The sequence below is a fragment of the Suncus etruscus genome, chromosome X, assembly GCF_024139225.1.
Source record: "Suncus etruscus isolate mSunEtr1 chromosome X, mSunEtr1.pri.cur, whole genome shotgun sequence".
Lineage (NCBI taxonomy): Eukaryota > Metazoa > Chordata > Mammalia > Eulipotyphla > Soricidae > Suncus > Suncus etruscus.
Window position 1 is genome coordinate 124,253,999 of NC_064868.1, and position 17,092 is coordinate 124,271,090.

At 33.5% G+C, this 17,092-nt stretch overlaps 1 protein-coding gene and 1 non-coding gene across 3 annotated transcripts in view; both read right to left on the reverse strand.

The window, feature by feature from the left end:
• Window positions 1-17,092, reverse strand: part of HTR2C (5-hydroxytryptamine receptor 2C) — a 257,024-nt gene that overhangs the window by 173,434 nt on the left and 66,498 nt on the right. The gene's annotated exons all lie outside the window — the stretch shown is intronic.
• On the reverse strand, window positions 3,530-3,692 carry LOC125999970 (U1 spliceosomal RNA). The gene has a single exon (XR_007492389.1). It is a non-coding gene; the product is annotated as a U1 spliceosomal RNA (small nuclear RNA).

The window sequence follows — 17,092 nt, forward strand, 5'->3', positions numbered from 1 at the left end:
TGAATAAACTTGTTTTTTTTAAACTCGTGACTCGAATATTGGTTTTCAAGTGACAAGCACCAGTACTCAGTGCTGATTGTTCAACTGTTTGTCTCTTGGAGTACCTGATCAAGAAAAAAAAAAACTGGTCTAGGAAAGTGTTCCAATTAAACTTATGATTATCAATAGCATATATATATGTATATATATATATATCTTTTCTTCTGTAAAGACATACTGATTTAAAACATCTAAATTTCCATTTTAGTAAGATCTATTGAATAGCTATAGAAATCTTTCTAACTAGGAAAGGAAGTAAAATGATGCAAAAGGTATTATTATTGTCTAGAAATATTTGCAGTATACAAAATGTAAAACAATGAATTACTTAGCTGCTATTTTTGACAACTCATCAGTAACCTAATTTTAACTCAACATTTATAATGGGTATAATTTAATTTTACTCTGTTGTACATAAGTTATGGTATTTTTTTTAAAAACAAAGGGGATATATTTCTACCGAATACTATTCCAAATTGTATAAAGAATGGCTGCTTATATGACTTTAATGAGTTGACTCATATAGCGAATGCATACTACTTAAGCAACTGTTAAAATAAATTGATTTTTCTTATTAAATTTATTCAATGAATTAGTGGCATTCATTTTTATTAATGTGAATACCTGATCCCTGCTATTGATAAAGATGTTTACTAAAGACTGTCTTCCAGCATAAAATTATTTATAATAAATATAATAAACATATTTATTTTTCAGTTTGTGGCCCATATATATCAGTTTTCAAAGCTTACACCTGATTTTGTGCTTAGGATTTACTCTGGGCTGAACTTGAGGAAATGAGGGTGCTGGACATTGAACCATTATCAACTGCCTAAAAGGCAAGTGCCATAACCACTGTACTCAAGCCCCCTGATTTTAATATGGCACTTATCTTAAATAACCCCAAATCGCATTTCCATTGAATTTTAACTTTTTCTTTTATTTAGTACAGCTAATTTGCTAATTTATTTCACTTTTAGGTTAAATTTTATCTTTAAATCTATTTTTCTATTTTTTTTATTTTGGGTCGCACCTGGGCTATTCTACTGGCTCTGCACTCAGAAATTGCTCCTGGTATGCTCGGGGAGTGGGGGGGGCAATATGGGATGCTGAAAATCGAACTGGAGTCCGTTGGGGGTTGGATGTGTGCCAGGCAAACTCCCTATCGCTGTGCTATCATTCTGACCTCCCTATTTTTCTAAAGTTTTGAGGCTTCGCCCAAACAGTGCTTAGGGAAGCCAGGGGGGCCTCTGGACAGTTCTTAGCAAAGCAGTCTAGTGGTTCAATGTGAGGACCAAAAGAGTTGTGCTGTTCAATATCTATGCTGCTAAGGATTACCTGGGTCTGACTGTGATGTGAGCCTCTAAAAGTAGACCTGGTATTTTGAGGCCTCCATGACTGCATCCAGTGATATTCTGGGGACCACATGGTGCCAGGTATTGAACTGGAGTCAGCTGCATGCGAAGTGTATGCTTTAAATTCTGTACAATCTCTCTGACCCTAGCATTCTAGGGGTTTTTTATTTATGTTATTTTGTTTATAATTAGTCATTGTGAGATTACAAAATTATTCATGGTTGAATTTTAGGAATCCAATAATTCAAAACCAATTCCTTCATTATTGTCACTTTCACCATTCTCCAGCAAATTTCCTTCTCTCCCATTTGCCTCCTACCAGTCTGTTTCAACAAGAATTGTTCTTTTATATATAGAAATGTTTATATATATGTATATTTACAGTGATTTACAATATTGTTTCTGATATTAACAAATTGAAGAAAATTATGATGACATTAAATTTTCAGTTAAATTAATATTTTCTACATTAAGCTCAAGACATGAAGCTCACCACAAAGAGTGATGAGTGCTGTTAGAGAAATAACTACTTTGAGAACTATCCTTATAATTTGAATGAATGAGGGAAGAAAGCCTGTCTAGAGTACAGGCGGGGGTGGGGTGGGGAGGAGGAAGATTTGGGACATTGGTGATGGAATGTTGCACTGGTGAAGGGGGGTGTTCTTTACATGACTGAAATCCAACTGCAATCATATTTGTACTCATGGTGTTTAAATAAAGATATAAAATTATTTAAAAATTAAAATATTCTAAGATGCCCCCCAAATGCTATTAAATATATTTTTATCTAAAATATAATATGCTTAATAAAGCATGAGATTTAGAACTTATGTTAGAACATATATCCTCCCTAATCTTGTCCTGAATAAACAATGTCTTAGGTATTTTAGAAAAAACAACTTCTAAAACAGAAATAAAATGTAAGAGTGATTGATACGTATCTATTGTTCAAAAATATTCAGTATACTTCATTTAACTTAATATTTAGTCTTAAATATAGTAAATAAAGTAAGCTTTTCCCCTTAGGTAATCTTAAATTATAATTCATAGTTCACATTAAGTAGTTCAGCCTTTTATTCATATCGTCAGTTTTTCTTTTCTTGCAGTCAAGTTTATTATTGATCTTTAGTGAACCCTAAGTGGATTTAGAAAAAGATTTAACATAGTCATTAACTTTTAAAATAGTCGTTTTCAATATTATATGTAAAACTATTCAAATTGAGAATTTTATTCTATGAAGTTTCTCCTTAATAGCGATTAAAAGTCAAACAGCTCATTCCATGCACCTCTTATATTGATGTTCTTATTAAAAGCATATCCTAACTTCTATGTGAAAAAAGTGACATTATAGATGATGAATTTATAATCAAAGAAACTAGGCAAACAAAGATAAAGACCAGAATTCTAAATTAAATTCTTCTTAATTTAAAGCAGAGAAATGGTGTTTTGATATGCAACTGAAGATGCATAGGTGATATGCTTTGAAATTTATTCTCAAAAAAATTCATTGAGTTTGACACTATATCTTTAAAATGAAGAATTTGAGGCTCAGAGTTGTTTCTGGTCTTGTCCGAGCCAACACAGATAACATGAGCAAGAAAAGAGACTTATGCTAGAATCTGCAACATGTTTCCAGTATCCAGAAGCTTTCTTTTTCTCTCACTTATTTTATATCACACAATTATAACATTTATCAAAAGTAAATATGTGTTCCACTTTTTTGGCATATATATGTTACAATATTTTATTCTTGTTTTTAATTTACAAATTAGTTGCAGAAATATTGTACTATTTATCTTTTTTTTCGGGGGGGGATACTTGGGGCCTACCCAATGGTGGTTCTCAGTCAGATATTACTCTTGGCTTTTCCCTCAGAAATTACTCCTGAAAAACTTAGATAACCATATGGGATGTTGGGGATCTAATTTCGCGACTTGCAAGGCAAGCACCCTACCGACTGTGATGTCGTCAGGTCCTTATAATATTTATTTTTAAAACTTAGTAAAGACCTTTTTCTACTAGTGTGACTCATGATTGTCAAAAACAAATACCTCCTCTCAACTCCTTTTTGCCTTTCCACATGGTCGTGTGTGTGTGTGTGTGTGTGTGTGTGTGTGTGTGTGTGTGTGTGTGTGTAGGGGAGTGCATGGATGCAGTCTTCCACTACTACAAATTATGCAGTCGAGTTTCCCACATTTGGGGAAATTGCAGATGTCAGCACATACAGAGTGCAATGGATAAGCCTGACCCTGGGAAAACACCCTTGTGATCATGGTATCTCTCCTGCCAGGTAAATATATAATATAATTCCATTTACATGATACTTTACCTCTTCTCCCTTATATTAAATGATGTTTGTGTTTTAAAATCTTCACATTTTTTTACATAACAAATCCTTCAATATGTTTGTAGAATAGGTTTACTTTGATATGTTATATATATTTATGTTGTGAATGAACTAACGATGTGCGGCGTGCTAATTAAGTTGTAAAACTAATGTACTATGCATCATTTCTGCTAATCATTTTCATGTCATCTCTAATATCTGTATTTTTAGCAATTCTCCACCTACCGACCAAAGCTTGCTAATCTCAGTTTTGCAATTAAAGCCTAAGTGTTTCTATCTCACCTTATATGGTTTATTTTTTGTTTCTTTATATACCATATATGATTATTTACTATTTATTCTCCTACCCAATTTCTATATTACTCAAGCTAATTTACACTGAAAGAAAATTCTTGAAAATGGTTCATTGCATATACAGTTTATCCCATATAATATACATGCAAAAAGTAAAGCCAAAAGATTTAAATAATGTGTTGAGTCTTAGGGGATGAGGCTGATCTACAGATGTCTCAAACATGAGAATACCTATGGTTAAATCCTGGCACTAGAAAATAAAATAAGAAGAAATGCAATAAATAAAATCAAGTTTGTAATAATAATTAAATTCATAATGTCAAAAACACAAGTTTTTTGTGTTTATATATATAAGTAAATTTATATATAACACTTATATATAAATGTATAAACAGTTAAGGTCTTATACTGAAATCCTAAATCTTCACTAGATGATAAAACAAAGTGAACAAATATTTGAGGAAAGAAGAAGTAAGCATGATAAACCTATGAACTTATTAATAAAACTGATATTTCATGCTTTTGTTTTTAATCTGTATTAAATTAATAATAATTCTGTGATCTTCATATAAAGCTAGCCATAAAATAATATAGAAGAAATCAATTCCTCTATTTTCTCAAAATCAGTGTTTTATTATTTAGCTATAAATTTGCAGAATTTAAGAACCACTATGATTCTTCTATTTGGGGGTATTTTTCCCTATTGTTAAAGCATTGTCTTTAAGTAAGTTTTTCTTATTGTGTTCTTATTTAAATAGATGTTTTTACTTAGATCTGGAAGAAAATGAGAAAAAATTATAAAGCAAAATCATCTTGAAGAATAATGAAACAAACGGAATAATAAAACGAGCGGAAAGCAGTCAATCAAATTAATTTAGCTCCAGCAGTTTTAGTTGCTTTTTGGGATATTCTGAAGGAGAAAAGAGGGAAATAAAACTTCCTGTAGTGAATATCAGGCACTTTGTTAAGAATTCATGTATGAGGGCCAAAGCGATGGTACAAGCGGTAGGGCGTTTGCCTTGCTCGCACCACGGTTAGATCCCTCGACGTCCCATATGGTCCCCCAAGCCAGGAGCAATTTCTGAGCTCAGAGCCAGGAGTAAGCCGTAAGTGTTACCGGGTGTGGCCTGAAAACCATAAATAAATAAATAAATAAATAAATAAATAAATAAATAAATGTATGATAAGCTACTTCATTCTTTCCTCTGATTTATACAGGAGAAAGTGATGAGGCAGGCATCAAATTAGAAATCTTGAAAAAATATATATCAAGAAGTATTAAGAGCATCTTTATTGCACTAAGGAAAATATGCTCACTTTTGAGGGCGCTGCTATGATGTGCTGACCGAAGTAATAGGCTTTTCAAAGTAGCAGTAGACATGACAGATGCTTTGGAACCTGCTCACAAAGTAGGCACATCACTTTTCTTTTTTTTTTTGTTTTTTTGTTTTTGTTTTTGTTTTTTTGTTTTTGTTTTTCGGGCCACACCCGGCGGTGCTCAGGGGTTACTCCTGGCTGTTTGCTCAGAAATAGCTCCTGGCAGGCATGGGGGACCATATGGGACACCGGGATTCAAACCAACCACCTTTGGTCCTGGATCGGCTGCTTGCAAGGCAAACGCGGCTGTGCTATCTCTCCGGGCCCGGCACAACACTTTTCATAGTATTTGAATAAAAATGTGAAGTTAGCTAGCTTCCCAATATGTCAAATTGATACCATTTATAAATACTGATTTTTTTTAATATAAATTTTTATTTTGATCATAATGGCTTACATATTGTTGACAATAATATTTTAGGTACATATTTACATAAAATCAGGGGGGATTCCCATCGCCAAATTGTCATCCCTACGCCTCCGTTTCTATCCTACCTCCCTTTTCCTTTTCCCTCACCCCAGGGCGGCTAGAATATGTGGTCCCCTCTGTATCTAACCCACTACTTAGTAGTCTTGCACCTGTTTGGTCCTGATGCCTCCCTTATTTCCCCCTCTATCTGGAGTCAGGACTAGCTAGTTCAAGTTGCGTGGTTTTGTTTGAAGGAGAAAAAAGCAATAAACTGGGGTAAGAGTCTAATACCCCGAAAATGGGCGGAGTCCTTCTAAAGGCTCTCATCATCACTCTGGGAGATGGAGAAAAAGTAGGTGAAACACTCCACTAGTACCAAAAGAAGTAAATACTGATTTTTTAAGTGAGAGATTAGTTGATCTCATAAATGACAAAAAATATTTCTAACTAATACAATCTAAACTTTCCACCATGTTGTACCTCCACTAGAAATATTTAGTTAATGGCTTTTTTGAGGTAAGTATTATATTAACATTGCAGCCAATAATGATTTATGATTTATAATAATATTTATAATTTATAATAATGATTTATGATCTTTGTGGTTCCATCATATTTAAAGGATTTTATGTATTACAAATTATATCCTTACTTTCATGGGGGGCAAATTGTTCTTTCTTTAACACAGAAATTGTAGGTAATTTTAAAAAGGAAATAGTAATTTAGAAGTGTTTCTCAAACTATTTTTGATCCTGGTCCCCTTCCAACTTTCTGTCCTGCATTGACAAGCCCCTATTTGTTGAATCCATAATCTCTTGATATGCCTTACTACAACACAATTTTCTTTTTTTTTTCTTTTTCTTTTCTTTTTCTTTTTTGGGCCACACCCGGTGACACTCAGGGGTTACTCCTAGCTATGCGCTGAGAAATGGCTCCTGGCTTGGGGGACCACATGGGATGCAGAAAGATCAAACCGCAGTCCGTCCTAGGTTAGCGCGTGCAAGGCAAACGCCCTACTGCTTGGGCCATTACTCCAGCCCCCACAATTTTCACTTATACTCCTACTGAAATATTGCTGAGATCCACAGAGGGCCCTACTTGAAAAAGGCTAATTTACATCAGTTATACAAGCATTCTCTTCGGTTCTTTGTTTCTCCATACCTGGCTGTGCTCAGGGCTGACTCCTAGTTCTTTGCTCAGGAATTATTACTGACAGTGCTTAGGGCACTATATGAGGTGCAGGGGATCAAAGTAGAGTTGGACACTTGTACTGACTCAAACGCTATTCTATATCTCTGGTCCTAATGTTACAAAATTTAACTTATTAAATAAGGATCTGTCCAGCAAAATATAACACCAAATTCCATTTAGTTTTATTCATTAATAAAACAATCTATTTACTCACATTTCCTTTCAAGGAAATCAACCTTCCTGTCTCTAGGGAAGCAAATTTGATATAATATTACCAGTAGAGAATAAGAACATCATGTAAATCTCTCATTTTGGTGATGTTTGTGGTGTGGTAACATATACTTTGACAACTACCACCAAAACATATACAGTTATGTTAACCAACATCACCTCAATAAAGAATGTTCAATTTCATCATATTTTACTTAATAATATTTTGAAGAGATGTATAGTAGAATGTTGGGGCTAAAGTTGAAAGATATGGAGTGGATGAATGACATGTACAAAACCAGAGTTTAATCTCTGGAACTATAATTCTTTCTTATCATTACTTTGTATAAATCTGGTGGCTACCTGGCATCCCTGCTGGGAAAGTTCATTCAAAATATGTATAATAAAATTATATTTGTTGTTATTGTTTTTGGTGATAGATATGGTATTTAAAGGTCTTACAAATACAAAAAATGTATTATTTCTACTAACTTAATTGTAAATCCATAAAAGATATTCATCTGGGACAAGTAGCTTTATTTACTCTGGAGCATTTAGAAATTTGTAATCATTTTAATGATTACACTTACTGTTAGTTGGTTTACTGAAACATCATCATATAAAACTTATTGACCTTTTTCTTTGTTTTTGCCATTGTAGTGATTATACTGGAAATGGTAGGGGTGGGGCACAAACTTGGTTACAATGCTCACACACTTTAGTCCTTACACTTTCCAGAAATTCATAACTTAGCTGTAATGCTCACACATAAGTTTTGGTTGCATGTTCACTTTGGTAGCACTGTTGTTTACAGTGCTCACACACCTAACAGTGGTGCTCATGGGGATATGTTTCACACATTGGTTGTGATGTGTGCATGGTGTCAGGAAGAGGTCAGTTTCTTGCACATAGCTGACCAAGTTTCCCAACATCACTTGTTTGTTTTTATAGCATAATACATCTCTGTAGAATATAAAAATGATTGTATTCTTATTACAATATACATCACCAGTTATCACTTCTACTTTCATTTGTTTTTAAATAGATCTAAATTTTACATGTTTGTTTACAGACAGTAATGATAGTAGGTAGAGTGATAGATTAATAGGATAATTGGCACAAATATCAGCACACATTCTACAGAATACATATATGTATTACTTTCTAAAGTCATAATTTTAAGAAAAACATCCAGAATGGGAATTGAGTTTATATTATTATATGTATTATTATATTATATATTTTATTGTAACATAAAAACCAATAAAATAATACTTTCTAAAGCTTTTTGCTTTGGAACTCTGAATGCCTTCAACTAAAAATTAATTTCTTATTTCCAAAATGTTTTTTTCCAACACAAAAATCCTCTCTCTGAAAGTATTAAAAAAAAGAATAAGTCTAAAAAATATATCAAGTAACTATTAGGACATCTAAAACTTTCAAAGAGAGGATTTTTGTGTTGGAAATAAAACATTATTGAAATAAGAAAAACATTTTTAGTTGAAGGCATTCAGAGTTCCAAAACCAACATCACTTGTTGAAGAGGCTTTACATGCTCAACTTCATATTTTTTTTATTTCTAAAAATTAACAAATACCTGTGTATCTGTCTCAAGATAATAAATTATATTCAATTATATTCTAAAAAGACTGTCTTCATTCCAATACCAAGCCATTTTAATTACTATTGCTTTGTAATGTAATTTAAAGTTGGAAAAATAGATTCCCCCATCTTATTTTTCCTAAGAATTGACCTAAATATTCTTTGGGTATCGAGGATGTTGGGTACATGCACTTTGCAGCTCTGGGAACTTCTCAGCAATGATCTATTTTGATGTTGCTTTTTCATAAAGATTTCCTCTTACTTTTCTGGGACCTCAATTATTCTTTAGTTGTTTCAATTCAATTTACCATAAAATTCTTTTGTTGTCTATTTATATTGATGTTTTTATCCATCCTTTGTTTATTTTGAGCCCTTTTATGTTCTTCGTTATCTAGATGTTTTCTACACTTCATCTCTGAGCTTTCTGAATTTGTTTGCAATAGCTGGATTCTGTTGATGAGGCCTTCCAATGAATTTTTCATTTTATTTACCAAGATTTTCAGTTGTGACATTTATGTTTTTTATCTTTATCTTTTCTGATCTCATATCCTCCTGTGTTTTATTAGCAGACCATTAATTCAGTTTCTTTGAGCTTGTTGAACATCTTAAGCATTCCCATTCTGAATTACATTTCTGAGTTTATATAGGCAATTAGTACTGATTAAATCTGAAGAATTACAATCTTCACTCACAAGGTATCATGGGGTATTGAACTACTTTGTAGTCTTTATAGCCCCTTCTAATTCTTCTTTTGAGTCCCTTTAATAACAAATTGCTTCTTTCTTAAGTCACTGTCAGTCTTGCTCACTGCCAGGGAAGTACCTAAAGGAATTTATATGGATAAGAGTTTATCTTGACGGAATGTAAGCTTGGCTTCTGACCTGTGTGGAAGGATTGGCCACAATTCTGATTTTAGTTGGGGATGCAATAGCTGGTCTACCATGTGGTCATGCTCACAAAGGGTTTGCCTAGACATCTTTTTTTTTTTGGTATAAACATATATGTTATTCTATTTGAGACATGTATCTGCTGGCCTTTTTTCCAATATAAATTGTAATATAAATGATGAGAGCCTTCAAAATTCCAACCAATATGTTAATGAAAGTTTATTTCACTCTTATCAGAAAAAAGTCAAAATAAAAAGATATGAAGACAAAAATATGAACACTATCTCTTTTATAAATCTGTCTACATTTCAACCTGAGATGTGTAAGTTCTCTCTCTCCCCCATTCTATCTCCTCTTACATATCTTAGTAAATCCATTTTGCCTTCTCCTAAAATAATGAAACAAAATTGTCAATTTAGTATCTATTAAAAGAACACAACTGTTTGTGTCATGAATATTTGTTTTATATTACTAATAAGTGAATGTTGGATGCAACATTTTCTGTCATAGCATTCACTTATATATTTATTGCATAGAAAACCACATAGATGTACATAAGGTTGTTGACAAACTTTTTTAGATGTATTTGTGTGATATCATCTTTACGGATAAATGTTTTCCAATTTTACAGAATAAGAAACTTCCACTGATAACACTTTAAGATAATTAAATGAATGGAAATCTATGCTCTGAAGAGGAACACAATGTTATTTTCAAGCAGTTATAGATGTTAAAAAGTTCTGATTCTTAAAATAAAATTTAAGATTTGGCTTATTGTTCACAGATATATTATATATATTCTACACATATATATATAATTTTGAAAATATAAGGAAATTCGATTGGGTGTAATAGTGATTTATTAAACATTTGATTTTTCATGTGTAAGGTTCTGAGTTTAATCCCTGGCAACATACACATATACATATATACACACACAAAGAAAAGCAATAGGTGTGTTGGGAGGTTAAGATAGAAAGATATTAGCTCTTATCTTTAGATCAATTATGAATTTAAATATATATTTATAACCAGACAAAAATAATTACTTCTTAATGAAGAATTTAGTAGCTTTACTGTAAAGCAAACCCAAGAGAAGAAAATTAAATAATTTTAAGTAAAATTAATTAATTTAATTTCTTATTCTACAAAGAACAGAATATAAAATATTAGAGTTGCATTTATATACAAAAATGTCATCTAAAATATTAATACATATGGATTACCACATACTACTTATAGTAGCTTAATTAATTTTAGAATTTATTCAGTTTTTATTAAGTTAATAAAATATATAAAAAGTGATAAAAATACAAAAGTTGCTAAAGATATATTTATTAAAGTACATCTATGATGACCTGGCACAGGCTTCAGAGGTTTAGGCATTTTCCAGTCACCCCTGAACCAGGGAAGCCATCTAGGAAACATCCAAAGTTGTCTATGACGTCACCGGGAAGCAATCCTCTACCAGGGAAGACCCTACTGCTGCTCTGACATCGATTTACTCAAAAGTGTTTTCCCTTAACACTGAGAAGATTTAAACAACAACAACAACAACAACCTGCATACTGGACAGGGATTTCTGCATTGCCCTTCAATTGTGAGTTGAAATTAGACGCCGCTCCGCACCATCCTGACTTCAGTGTAGGATATACAGATTCCAGGATATTCAGTACAGAAACATGATACCAGCAACAGAGACTGTGAAAAATATAACTGTATGGGCACTACAGACAATGACCGGCATTGGACAAACTAGTTTTACTGGAGCAACAAACTAGTTTGCTTGGTCTTATGTCAGGAAACTTCAGGGGTAGGGTCTCCGTGTACTTAGGCCAAAGTTTTTTCTTTCCATGAGCCCCATACTTTGGTGGGCCCATGCATATGAAAATTGCCACTCTAACAATGTTTATACAGTGCTCCTTTGATTCTAAACCTTTAAGAAACCACTAGTAAAAATATCTGGAACTGCATATATGCGTTTAGTTACACTAGCATTTTGGGGGATAAAGGAGGGAGATAAGGGATATATGCTTGGGAACATGAAAGGAGGACAACACTGGTGGTGGAAAGACCCTCATTTATTGTCACTGTGTACCTTAAATATCACTGTGTAAGATTTGTGAAAAAAAAAAAGATAAATTAAAAATGCCTCTAATAATGTAAGCCATTACGATAAAAATTGTGTTTTAATCAGAAATGTTCTTTGACTTACATGTATTATTATATTATATTAATTATATTATATGTTATGTTACTATATTATGTTATGTTAGTTCACCTCAATATGTTAATCAATTTTGTCTCTTGAATAAATTCTTACAATAAAATATATAGAAAAAATATATCTAATATGTCTACTGAGAAAAAATGAAAAAAGTCAACTTATACTAAATATCATTTATTATTGTAATGATATTAATTTATCTTTCATTTTAAAGATTTAATCCTGGATTTTATGATTGTAGGCATTAATTTCTTGTTCTTTTGTAAAGATGCATAATCTGTGAACCGAATTTCCTTATCTTTAACATTTTTCTTTAAATAGAAGGCAATTATATCCTAAAGTTATATATATATATTTTTTTAAATAAGTTGATGTTTTAGATAAAGAAAATTGGCTACAAATAAAATTGAATTCAAATTGAACAGATATGCAGGAAAAGTGCCAGTCTTAATGTTTAAAATAAAGAATAGTGCCAAACCCTGTCAAATAACTGGCTTTGATTTGAAATTTAGCATTGTTTTGTGGCGCAGGAGCATAACTAGCAGTGACTTTTCAGCACAAAAAGAAGAGTAACACCTGTGTACTGATGGATGTACCAAAACCAAATCAAACAAACAAAATATAAAATAATGAACTTATTGATGGAACAGAACTTCTGAAACTGTAAAAAAAAAGACTATTCTATGACATGTGCACATTACTAAGATCACTAACTACAGAAGACTGATTTTATCATCCACGATGGAGCAGAAAACTTCCAGACAACACAAAAGGATCTATGGGAGAGTAAAAAAGCATGTATGGAGCCTGTTGTTATACCCATGATAGTATACTTCAAGGGCGGAGAAACCCTGTATTTCTTAGGCCAGGAGAATTCCCTTTCTAATCTCCCCATTTTTTTACTGTGCCTATGCAAAATAAATAGCACAAATTAATTTTTTTAATTTTTTGTAAATGTTGTTGCCTGTTTTTTTTTGGGAGGGGGTTGTTTGTTTTTGTTTTTCTTTCTCTTTTCTTTGCCTTTTTTCTTTCTTTCTCCCTGTGCTTTAATTCGTCTTTATTTCAGGACCATGGTTAGTGTTTGGTTCTTATCAGCATTGCTGTGGTGCTTTTCAGGTTTTTTGTTTGTTTTGTTTTATTTTGGGCTTAATTTTTCTTGTATTATTATTATTATTATTATTATTATATTTTCCTTCCTTTTCCCCTTCTTTTCCTTAAACTGAGATTTATAGTCTCTAGAAGGACTCCTCTTGTTTGAATTTTTGCCCCCCTTTTTCTTTTCCCTTTTTTTCTTACCTTCAAACAGAAACACATGAACCATCTTCTTTTGCCTCACAAATTGAGGGGGAAATAATGGAGGGCACCAAGACCAAGCAGTCATTTGAACATTGAGTAGATATAAAAACACCAAATCCAAAGCCAACTACAACAGAATTGATACCCAAACTACAACAGGCACAGAAGGGATCACTTATACTAGGAGCCTGGGGGCGGGGGGTGGGCAAAGGAGGCACATTATGGGATGCATGCTGGGAACAGGGGTGGAGGGAGGACAACATTGGTGGTGGAAATGCCCCTGATTCAATGTCACTATGTACTTGAAATACTACTGTGAATGATTTGTAATCCACTTTGGTCAAAATAAAAATTATTAATATAATAAAAGAATAAAATAACGAACTTATGGCTAATACCCTGTACTTGTCAAATGTATTTCGAATGTGTGATTTTGCTAACCATAAATATGTGCATTTAAGTTCAGTTAGAGAAATAACTACACTGACAACTACCAGGACAATGGTAGTTAATGAGAGAAATAGAATGCCTGTCTTGAATACAGGCAAAGTTTGGGGGAGGAGGGAGATAGGGGGTCATTGGTGGTGGGAACGTTGCACTGGTGAAAGGGGATGGCCTTTTTATTTTTATATAACTAAAACCCAACTACAAACATGTGTGTAATCATGATGCTTAAGTAAAGATATCTATAAAAATGTGCATTGGAAATATGTTTTCAGAGGGGAAAATGGTGAGAAAATAAATTTAATTTGCTGAAAACTCTGACACATTCTGAGAGGTTACAAAGTAATTGAAAGTAGTTTCTTCAATCAGATTTACACAACAAGGGTTGTAGCGATAGCACAATGGTTAAGGTGTTTGCCTTGCATGCAACCAAGCCAATTTCAATTCCAGCACCCCATATAGTCCCCCAAGACTTCCTTGGAGTGATTTCTGAGCCCAGAGGTAAGAGTAACCTCTAAGTACTTGTGGATGTAGCCGCAAAATTAAAAAAACTGATTTACACAATAGAAAAAAATAACTACTTTGATTATATCTTGAGATAAAATAAGTAAAATACGTGAGAAAAAAGTACTTTTCACATTAAACTGGGAGGCATGACAAACCCTACAAGCAGAAACATTCATTTGACTTATAATTTTTACTGTCTTTGGAGCTATAGTAAGAAAACCAAAGTTTAAAGTATAAAACAGGATCATTTTACACAGATTGATTCCTAAAAGAGAAAGGGGGAGAAATAATTAAGACCAGGCCCACTGGAGTGGGTTGGTTCAAATTGTTCACATAATCATTTCACTCTTAATCTAATGACAGAACTTCAATTTTACATTTAGCAGAATTCATTTTTCAGCCCTTTATATTTCTATGTTCTTTTTTAAATTTCTTTATTAAGAAATTAATAAAGAAAGGTCAGTGCAATAATACAGTAGGAAGGATATTTGCAGCCCTCGTGGCTTGATCCTCGACATACCATATGGTCTTTCTGAGCACTGCCATGAGTGCAGGGTCAGGAGTAAGCCTGAGTATTGTCTGGGATTTCCCCTAAAATTCAAGACATTATAACAGAAATATCTGAAGACCTCAGTTGTGGGTTAAGATAAGCTCACCTAATTATTAGATAACTAAGGAATATCTGAGAAAGTAAGACTGTTTCATTAGCTAAGTTTATTACGCTCCTAAAATACTTAATAAAATTCAACCATTTTAGAGTTAACATCTTGAAAATAATGCATGGGTACTTGAGAAACTAAATCTGAGGAGAAGATATAAAGTTTCCAATATGTTGTGAAACGTTGAAACCTAGATACATGACATATGTCACCATTTGTACATATATATATACATATATATACATATATAGAACACATGTATAATGATCCTAAAATTCTATGCTACATTATAGCACTTTCAGACTCATTCTATTTAAATCTCCTAAAGTCAAATATGCAAATTTAAAACATAAAGAAAAAATAAGGAAAAAGCCATCATTCCTATTTAATAATTAGTTTTATCATTCTATTTCGTTTCCAGATTTTTTTGTTTGGTTATCTTCAAATTACTCTAACACTGAGCTTTGATTTTTTTTGAGCCATCCATACTATTCAATAAGCACCAAAGTTTTATGATTTTACTTGCTATTTTCTAGCTGGTGTTAGGACCATGAAAATAGAGGTAAAGCCAAGAGGATTTGAGGAAGTTTAATTGAAACATGAAATTAAGTGGGTTTGAAGAATGTAAATTTGAACACTTGAAATTAAGTGGGTTTTGTATTTGTGTTTACAAATGTGTAAGCACATAGTGTGTGCTGTCTGTACAATAGAAACACATATGTACCTAAACATACAGTACTCATTAATCAAGCATATAAGAACATCTGGTCTGAATTTAATGTTTGCTCTATGTTCAAAAGAAGAATCCTTCTGCCTATACAAAATTCACATTTCATTTATTTGGGTTCACAAAATAATTCAAAAGCACAGGAAATGCAAAGTAGTCAGCCAATCGGCTCCAAAAGTAAATACCTACAGTAAAATATTGTAGCTGGAAACTTTCTTTGAGATTGCCACCCTAGCAGGCCAGATTCTCCCGCCAACCTAACGGAGCCCCCGATAAAAGCTACCTTGTAGGCCAAGTCTGCCCCCTTCCCCAAGCTGAACAACAGGAAGATGAGCCCCTGCTACAGCTAACAACTGCCATGTCGCAAAAGAGTCCATATTCTATGCTTGTCCAGGTCATGTAGGTCTTGGTTAATGGGCCACACCTAGTGATACTCAGGGGTTACTCCTGGCTCTGCACTCAGAAATGGCTCCTGGCTTGGGGGACCATATGGGACGCAGGGGATCCAACCTAGGTCCATCCTGAGTGAGCTGTGAGCAAGGCTAACGCCCTAACACTGTGCTATCACTTTGGCCCCTGTATAACCGTTTAAATACTCCTTCCCCCTGGGTAATAAGGAGTCATCTCACTGAAGTCGCTCCCAGAGGGTAATCCTTAAGGTCCCTGGTTACTATTTTCTGCCCCACCCAGAGTAGTTTCATTTGGGCAAGTTCTCAAAGTCTCCCGGAGTCCAGCATCACCGGTTTCGTGTACAAAATAGTACTTCAGAGCAGTCTTGAATGTCTACATGAATATATGATGCATGTAATTTAAAAAAAGTGCTTCAGGACATGTATCCATTTATTTGGATATCCAATATAATTAAGAGGGCTTTTAGGACATATATTCATTTAGTAAAAACCTGAAGTACTAATTTGGCATTCCATAAAGGAGAAAGTGGAACATTAAGAAAGACATTAGTGATACTTTTTTCTAATATTGGATATATATGCACGAGATAATTGTGTTCTGTTTGATATGGCAGAAAATATTTATAAAAACTATGATTTTTTGGGCCGGAGGGATAGCACAATGGTAGGGTGTTTGCCTTGCACGTGGCAGACCCAAGACGAACCTTGGCTTGATCCTAGGCATCCCATATAGTCCCCTGAGCCAGGAGTGATTTCTGAGTGCCTAGCCAGGAGTAACCCCTGAATGTCACAGGGTGTGCCCACAAAACTCAACCCCCAAAAAAGAACATGCATTTTTTACTATTATGCTTTTTATTAAAGTACAAAATATTGTTTACACTATAAAGGGTGTTGCGACTTATTAATGAAAGATTATCATATAATATCCTCCATTTTTGGGGGGTTTTTTATTTGTTTGTTTATTTCGGGCCACACCTGTTTGATGTTCAGGGGTTACTCCTGGCTAAGCGCTCAGAAATCGCCCCTGACTTGGGGGAACCATATGGGACGCTGGGGGATCGGACCGTGGTCCTTCCTTGGCTAGCGCTTGCAAGGCAGACACCTTACCTCT